The sequence below is a fragment of the Nelumbo nucifera genome, chromosome 1 (genome assembly GCF_055504915.1).
Source record: "Nelumbo nucifera cultivar China Antique chromosome 1, China Antique-T2T, whole genome shotgun sequence".
Classification (NCBI taxonomy): Eukaryota; Viridiplantae; Streptophyta; class Magnoliopsida; order Proteales; family Nelumbonaceae; genus Nelumbo; species Nelumbo nucifera.
The window spans coordinates 208,288,210-208,298,252 of record NC_142649.1 but is presented as its reverse complement, the minus strand read 5'-3'; the positions used below and the strand labels follow the sequence as shown (position 1 = coordinate 208,298,252).

General features: G+C 27.9%; 1 non-coding gene across 1 annotated transcript; it reads left to right on the top strand.

Annotated features, from left to right (window-relative positions):
• Positions 1–49: 49 nt before the first annotated feature.
• On the top strand, positions 50–134 carry TRNAM-CAU (transfer RNA methionine (anticodon CAU)). Its single transcript is given in 2 exon segments — positions 50–87; positions 99–134. It is a non-coding gene; the product is annotated as a tRNA-Met (tRNA).
• Positions 135–10,043: the final 9,909 nt, after the last annotated feature.

Here is a 10,043-nt window from a genome sequence, read left to right as displayed (position 1 = left end):
TGCGATTAATATAGGATTTATATTAAAATAGTCGCTAATCTTACAGGTTGGGGTGGTGGCGCAGTTGGTTAGCGCGTAGGTCTCATAGCTTCTGAGTTATCCTGAGGTCGAGAGTTCGAGCCTCTCTCACCCCACATTACTTTTTCATTTGTGTGTCTCGTTCAATCGTTCCCCGGATTGGGTGTCATCGCCAAATAGTTGCATACATTCATTTCTGTGGCCCAATTAATTCTGCTGGACTCTGAGTTTTTTTCCTTTTTTTTTGTATTTTTATTTATTGAATCAGCTAAATTTAGAATCTTAAAAGCATCAAATTGAAACATAAAAATAACTAAATCAGACTATTTCCCTCTTATTTCTAGTTAAAAAATAAGAGGGTATTCTCAAATAAGTTGTTTGTATGCTTTCTCCTTGTTGTCTGAATCTCTCTCAAAGGAATGATACTCATACTTTTAAAAAGCTTCAGGTTTCAAGTTTTGAATGAAACCATCTTTTGGCATTTTGGTGGATTCAAAAACCATTACATATTATATTATACGTATCGACATTTTGAACAATCAAAATCCTTGCTATGGGCCCATAGTGGGTTGATTTGATCTGAAATCCCTAATTAATCTTTGATCAAAAAATCATGATTAGAAACAAATTGCTAAGCTAAAATTTTGATTGAGACATGTCAAATTGGCCGGATTTAATTTCATGGGGATATGGTTTTGAAAACACTGCTGGTGAACAGGCTATAGATTGCTGCTTTTGTTCTCTTAATTTACATGCGCCTCTCTCACGATAGAGCTGTCGATGGGTTGGGTTTGGTTTGGGATAGGATAATTCAGTCTCGACTTGATTACGATTTACGAACAAGTTCCATAAAATATACCTAAAACTGAACCAATTATTAATCGGGATAATTGGGTCTGATCCAATTAAAAATTTATCTTTTTTTATAAAAATATCAAGATACCTTTATATATTATTAATTACATGATGGGTTCAATCTTATTTGGGTTGGAATAGAACAAATGGTTCCGATTCCATTTTAATTGGAACACAAAAAGTTATAACCAGAGCTGATATAATTGGTTCGGTAATGAAGTCCCAACCCATTGACATGTCTTCGAATTGGAGCGGTTAAGGTAATGTTTGGCATCGGTGCCATGTCGGAGTCACATGGGATAAATAAAAGTGGTTAAGGTGCCATGCCAGTCCATTTTTAAGGATTACCATTTTCGGTGATTCTGATATTTGGAAAATGACATGGCATCCCACATGACTCCAAGAAAAGGATGATTTCAAAGAAAAACAATCACCCTTCAGAATCAGTACTAAACAAACTACTTACATGGCATAAACATACCAAACAATATCTTTTGGTGATTTTCAATTTCTGGATAATTGGAAAAAAGGAATCATCATCGATGCTAAACATCACCTAAGCTACTGTAATCAAAATTGATACTGGTCTATACAATAGGGTCCGGATCTGAATGTACATGAAAGCTGGCCCAAAGCCTGACCCGTTAGCACCCTTACGGTGAGTAGGGGTGAGCAAAGAACCAAAAAAATCGATCGAAATCGAACTGAAAAATCGGTCAACAGAAACAGTCAGTTCGGTGTTGTTAAAAAAATCAAAGGTACCGGTTTGGTTTTGGTTAACCAATATAAAAAATCGATGGTTAACCAAATTGATCGGTATACATATATTTATATATATTTTATGTTATATTTATGTGTATTATATATATTATATATTATTTATTAATTATTATTTAAAATATAATATTTTATATATATTAATAATTTTTATTATATTTTTATAATATATATTGTAAAAACTAAAAATCGACAATGGTTAATCGAACCTGTCAACCGATTAACCAATTGGTTTTAGCTCGGTTCCGATTACTGGTTTTCCAAAAACCAATATTACCAATTCAGTTTAAGAAAATACCCCACGGTTTGGTTAGCACCCCTAACCAATATTACCAATTCCGATTACTGAGTTTAGGTCTGCAAATTGCAAAGGCCTCAATTTTTCCCTGTATGCTAGACTAAAACTCATGTACAAGTGAGAATTCGGAGAAAGTGAAGCTCAGTTTTGGAAGGAGTACAAATACAAATGGTTATGGTTTCCAAACTGAGGCTCATGATCCAAATATCCAATGACCACTGGTTTTTGGATCAATGGATGTGCCCCACCTTAGTATCGATATCCACCCATTTATTTGGGCCCACCTTACACCAACAAAATGGTTATGGTTTCCAGTTTCAACCCTGAAATAAGTAAGAATTAGCCATGTAGGACACTATTTGGGTTAAATCTAATATATATATATATATATATATATATATATATATATATATATATATTAAAGTAATGATTTCAGGCCAAAACCCCCTACATGTGGCTCATTTGCATTCAGACACCTGTCATTCCAAAGATTTAAACAAAATTGATATGTGTCAAATTCTGATTAGTGGTAGTTCAAGAAAAGAGCCCACTAACATGAAGAGTGGAGCCTACCACTATGTAGAGTTGTGAGAAATGGGAATCTCTCACTTTCAATCATTTCCTAAAAAAAGAAAATTATGTTATTAATTAATGTTAACTACTAAACAATTTAATTAATTTCAGCTATTCGTTACTAATAATAATTACTGTTAACTACTTCTAATTAATTAATTTTAACTATTAATCTATAATAATAATTATTGTTAATTACTGTTAACTACTTCTAATTAATTAATTCCCGCTATTAATTACTAAAAATAATTACTAACTGATAATAATTAATTATTGAAAATCATTTCTTATAATAATCACTGCTAATACTTAATTACTAATAATTTATTACACACAATATTGCTCATTATTAATTCGAAATGATGATTGATTAATGATAATTAATAAATATTTTCATAATGGTAATTAATAATTCGGCAATAATCATTTCATATTTATATTAACTCATATTGATTATTTTGAATATAAATATTTAATGCTAATTATTTACATTATAATTATTATTAGAAATTAAAATTCATACATTTATATGAAATAATTAATTATATTATTATAAGTAAATATAATTAATAATATTATATTAGTTAATATAATTATATTATTATTATTATTACCAATAATTATAAATGATTATTAGTAGTACTAATGGTGATAATTATTATTTCAGAATGTTAATTAATTAATGATAATTAATAAGTATTTTAATAATGTTAAATATTAATTGGGATATAATCATTTTATATTAATATTAATTCATATAATTATTTTACTAAAAACGTATTTATAACAAATTAATCACTTAATAAAGATAAAAAAATAGTAATAATAGTAGTAATAATAATAATACTTTAGTATTACTGATTTCAAAATCAGTACACACATAATAAGAATATATTATTAGTTAATAATAAAAATAATATACTTATAATTATAACTTAATTCATAATTATTAATATATTATTAATCTATTAATAATACTGATTATTATTAAAAAGTGTCAATAGAAAATTTTAATTACTTAAAATTATTTGCTGAAATTACCCATTTTAATTTGGATAGATAATTAATTAATAATTTTAAATACTCTTTGATTAACGACCTTATTTTTGAATAATTGGTTTTTTATGTTCAATAATGTTTTTTGCAAAAATCCAAATAATTTTTCATTTGCAATGCTAACCATTTTATTTTTCTCTTATTCAGTTTTTCAAAAGATAAAAAATAAATTAATGTTATTTAACTATTTTTATCAAATTATGTAGTCATCAAGTTGTTGTCATTGATGATGACGATGATAATGATGAGTTAACTTTTTGAAAGAGAGGAGTACTAATAATAATTAATGACCTGTAATTAATTAATTTCAGCTATTAATTACTAATAATAATAACTAACTAATATTAATTAATTACTGATAATAATTACAGCTAATACTTAATTACTGATAATATTTCTCATTATTAATTCGGAATGATAATTAATAATGATTTTCATAATGGTAATTAATAATTCGAAAATAATCATTTTATATTTATATTAACTCATATTAATTATTTTGAAAATAAATATTTAATGTTAATTATTTATATTAGAATTATTATCAGAAATTATAAATCATACATTTATATGAAATAATTAAGTATGTTATTATTATTAGTAATTATAATTAATGCTTATATTACTTAATATAACTATATATTTATATTATTATTATTATCAATAATTATAATTAATTATTACTAATAATAATGATTCCTGATAAAATATAATTATTGATTATAATTATTTACTGATAATTAATTACTTAATTAAAACAATGATAATTATTACTTTGGAATGTTAATTAATTAATGATAATTAATTATCAATCGGGATAAAACCATTTTATATTAATATTAATTCATATTGATTATTTTATAAATATATAATTAGTGCTACTTATTTACATTATTTTTATTATAAGTAATTATAATTAATACTATTATTATTCTCCAATAAATATTTCATTTGGTTAAAGTTAAATTATAAACTTTCAATTATCCATTATTTTTAAACTAAAAGAAATACAAAAGCAATTATTATTTCAGGAATTAACTAAAAATCATAATAATAACAAATTAATTATTTCATAATAATAATAATAATAATAATAATAATAATAATAATAATAATAATAATAATATAATGTTACTGATTTAAAAATCAATACACACATAATAGGAATATATTATTAGTAAATAATAGTAATAATATACTTATTATTATTATTATTGATTTCATAATTGTTAATATATTATTAATCTATATTAACTCAATAAGGACATGGAATAAAAAAAATATTCAAATTGCTACTAAATGAATGAACTAAAAATATGTGAGTATTCTAATTGACTTGAATTTGACACATCAACATGCCCAAAATTATAATTTCAACCTACATTTCCTATTTCTATCTCTCAATTCCCATAATTCAAACACACCATTATGTTATGTACATGTTTTCCTACATTTTTCTTAAAGATAAATTCTAGGCAGTATACGTGCACTGTACATGGGGAGCTTAAACTTAAAATCCGTAACCATGATCGACTAAAAGAAGCGTTGCCACCTAACTTGGAGGTGACTTCCATACTGAATTAGGATGGTCCCATTATTCTCCTTTCTTTCATGTTTCCTCTATTGGATGGGCTCTGGAATTCTGATTAAATTATCAATTGATTGTAGTCATACATGATGATTTGATTGCAGTCATATATTTTTCATCTCTTACTTCAAAGGATGGATGCATCTGCAAATGTTGTTTGGCATGGATTGTTTTTCTTAGCAGCTCTTTGAATGATTTTCTTCCTTCTTTGCCTCTTTGAATGGATATCATTTAAATGCTTTTTATCCATTCATATGTCCCTAGATATTAAGAAGTATTGGTGATATTGTTGTAAACATCCATTTATTTTTATTATTTTATAAATAGATTAATGATTTCCAAGTTATTGATACATTTTTGGGGGTGGATTGCTCAACTGGACATTGATTTTTTATTATTAAATAGTAAATTTCAAATTAAATGGTACTATAGTTGCCCCTTAATATGGTGTCATTGTCTAGATAAAACATGGTAAGTCTCTTAAATCAAATAAATAGAGTATCCTAAATGTATTATAAATAATTAAATAATTCAAATTAAATCAAATAATTTCTTGCTGAAAATTACTGAATTAAGTAAATAATAATAACAATCAATTATTTATAGAAATAATTAATAATAATAATAATCAATTACTTAATTAAGTAAATAATAAAAAACGAAATAACAATCATCAATTATCATTAATGTTTATTCAAAGCATGCCCCATAATAATTACTGAATACAGTAATTAAACCTTAAATAAGAATCAATATTTATTAACAGTCATTAAAATTATTAAGCCAAATCATTAATGTTTATTCTTAAATGCAAAATATGAATTAACAAATCTATTATATAATAATTATAGTCGGTTGGAAAAAATATTTTAAGTAAACATCTAAATTATTACAAATTTAGTTAATATGATACTATATAACAAAAAATTTAAGTTAACTATTAAAATAAATTAATAATAATGGTTAAATTAAAGTAATAAACGGTTCTAGTTGAAGTTAATGACCCATATAACTTTATGGGTTTGACATATAAGGGTCAATTTATGTGGACGCGTAGACTGTATGAATGTCTTAAAAAATGGCAATTTATAAATAATAATAAAAATGGTAATAAAAATCATTAATGTTTATTCTTATATATATATATATAATTAACTTCTCCATACTTAATACGGGATCATTCACTAGTGCCTAATATTAAGAAAGCTTTTATAGGAGGTTGGATAGTTACTAAGAGAATCTTCTTAGTTGCCATGTCATCAAAATGAACTCAGATGGCCCACCTTTTACGAGACAAATGGATCACAAAGCCAGTTTTAACCTATGCTAAAGCCAAGGTTGAGACTTGAGACTAGAGACATTGCAAAGAGTTCTGAAAATGGAAATTTTAACAAGTTGGAATTATGTATAAATATTCATAAGTAATTAAAAATAAAAGCATATAAGCTTGATATAACTTTGTATTTGGATATGCATTGTCCTGTATACCTCGATTGATACTTTGATTTTTTTAGCCTTTTGGTTTGATCATTTGACAAATATGTCAAGTCAATTATTATTATTTAAAATAATTAGGAAAAATTTCAGTTTAGTACCTAAACTGTAGTATCTAAACTTTTGAAAACTGTTAATTTAGTTTAAAATCCTTAACAGACGTTAAATGGCATGGGAAATGATACAAATACCCTTTGGATGTCATGTAATTTTTTTTACAATGCCCTTTGTGAAAATGACACAAATGACATGTTTTGAAGCTAAAGGCCAATGAAAGATGCATGGAAACTATTGAACAATAGTTTCCGGGACATCTATGAAACTATTGAACAATACAAATAGAGAAATACCAGGAATCATGATTTTAAAAAATGATCCGGAAATGGAACCGTTCTGGCAACTAATTTTTGGGCTGATGGTTCGATCGTTTAGTTTGAATGAATGGCCCATTCTAACAAAAAAATTAAAAATAAAAACAGCCAAAAAACTGTTGAACGGGTCGATAGTTCAACTGCCCGGATCAATGGATTGTTGACTAATTCAACGTTTTTCTGGCCAAGGACCAGGTTTGGGATAAAACAGAACTGGTTGCCTGAATGGTTCCCGGGCCAAACGGTCTGACCATTCGGATCAACGACGGTTCCAAAACCATGCCAGGAATTGTTGGGTCTATGATAGCTTCTAAGATGCAGGTGCTCATGAAGCATTTTATTTTCATGGAATTATCCATGATTCAGAACCTCTACTCTTCCAACCCGTTGAGTAGAAAAGATGCATGGCAGTGATTTTTTGAAGTGCTCTCCTGTAATTAAGCCACCTAGGCTAGGTCAGAACTCTGAACATCAAATTGTAAGTTCTGTCTTTGCTGCAAAAGACCTAGGTTGGGTCAGAACATTATAGCTGTAATGTTCTGATGGCTGGATTGAACATCAGATTGTAAGTTTATAGGACGATCAGCAAAGATAGAACTGTTCAGGATCTCCTTCGCTATATTGAGGTTACAAATGAAGATGACATGCGTCCCTCGGAGATTGAAAGTCATGAGTCAACTGGTTCCGCACTGTTTCACCTTAGGCCATGTTTGGTTCACTGCCCTGGTCCTCATTTTCTTAATTCTTGCTCATCCTACGCAAGAATGGGCAAAAATGAATAGCATTAGAGTTTTTTGTTACAAAATTCTTGCCAGGGTCGCATTCTTTTTAGAATGAAAAATCAGCCCCATAGCAAAAAATTTGACTAGCTTGCAGCATGAAAAATAATCAAGCCCTATCTTGCTCATTTCATTATTTGATGAAACTCTACCTATAAAACTGTTGTGAACTCGTCATAGATGTTTACTTTTGTGAAAGTACTTTTATAAAAGTACTTTTACAAAAGTACTTTTACGAAAGAACTTTTATATAAAAGTATTTTTATGAAAGCATTTTTTACAAAAGTACTTTTATAAAAGAACTTTTTACAAAAGTACTTTTAGGAAAGTAGTTTTATGGAAGTTCTTTTATGAAAGCACTTTTATAAAATCACTTTTATAAAAGCACTTTTATGGAAGTACTTTTACGAAAGTACTTTTATGAAAGCATTTTTATGAAAATACTTTTATAAAAGCACTTTTACGAAAGTACTTTTATAAAAACACTTACAAAAGTACTTTTATGAAAGAAAAGCACTTTTAGGAAAGTACTTTTATAAAAGCTCTTTTACAAAAGTACTTTTATAAAAGCATTTTTACGAAAGTACTTTTATAAAATTACTTTTACAAAAGTACTTTTACAAAGCATCTATGCCAATTGGTAAACATTGACTATTGGAGACTTAGGTTGGCAGTTTGTGAATACCAACATAATTTTTTTTTTTTTTTTGAAGAATGAAAATGAGTAACATAGGACACTTGTTAGTTTGAAATGAAATCATTTTTAGGAAAAAAACGTTTGGTTTATAGCAATATTTTCTCATTCTGCCTATTTTCACCCATTCTTTTCCATTTTAGAATTTCATCTTGGGTAAGAATGAGAATTGAACCAAACATGGCCTTAGGTGCTAGCTGGCAATGCGTGAGGCCAGCCATAAAATCCATGCTTCCAAAACATAGGGAGTCATCTCGGCCCTGATATTGGTTTGGCTCTGGTTCCTTTCTTCCACCAATACCTCCCCAAGCAGGTCCACCTGGGTAAGCCCAATGAAGAAGAACCACTGTTATACAAGTTAAACCATGGAATTATTTATGATTTAGCTCAATTTGGAAGGGGTGCAAATACAAATATATACTGTATAAATATATACAAAATACAAGGTTTTGCACTCTACAAATTTTTATATGTATTCCTTCCAAACTGAGCCTTAAGAGATTTCAACAGCTATGGGTAGGCATGAAGTAATATATGTTGGAGGAAGGAAGTTGTTTCTGATTTCTGGTTATTCCGTTATTGTTCATTTTCTCTCGTTTAAATCACATGTGACATCACATGCGACTATTAATGGCTGTACTGAATTGACATTTTTTAAAAGTTTGGGTAGTGCAATGACACATTTTGAAGTTTGGGTACTAACTAAACACTACACTTAAAGTATAGGATACTAAACTGAAAATTTCCCAAACAATTAATATCACCTAATTCTCATTATTTAGTGTATTGATGACTTGAAGTATTATAATATATGCTATGACACATATTCATTTGGCATTCCTTATTTTAAGGATTACCTTCTTTTACAGTTAAAAACTTAGTGTTCATAGGAGGCATTTTGACTAATGTTTGGCATTGATGATGATTTTTCCTTATCATTTTTTTGTTTTAAATCAGTGTTTTTTCAAAAATCGATAAATTTTGTTATTTGGTATCATTTCTGCCATGTAAGCCAATCTGCTTGGTTCTGATTCTCAAGGGCCGATTAATTTTGCATTAGAGTTATTATTCAATGTCATGTTGGATGTTATACCATCCTCAAAAATCGGAATTAGCTAGAAATCAGGAAATTATCAAAAAAAGGTGATCGATTTTCTGAAAATCACCAAAATCAGCCAACTAAACAGAAATTTCAACACAGGTTCCTATTTAAACTTTCCCTCAACTTCCTGTTTCTCTCTTATATATTTTCTGTGGAACCAAACACAGTCTAATGTATTAGCAGTCAAAATATGAATCAAGCTTACAATTTATTTTTTTATTTAGGGTCCCTTTGGTTTGTATGGTCAGAATCGTCTTCTTGCTTGTTTGGTTCAAACAAAAAACACATCGGAATTAAAATGAAAACAGACTGAAATGGGATTCTCATTCTCAATGAAAGAGAGGGGATGTCATTCCACCGGTTGGAATTGAAACGAATCATTCCAATTTCCATTCCAGACCCCTATTCCTACAAATCAAACAGACCATTATTTTATCT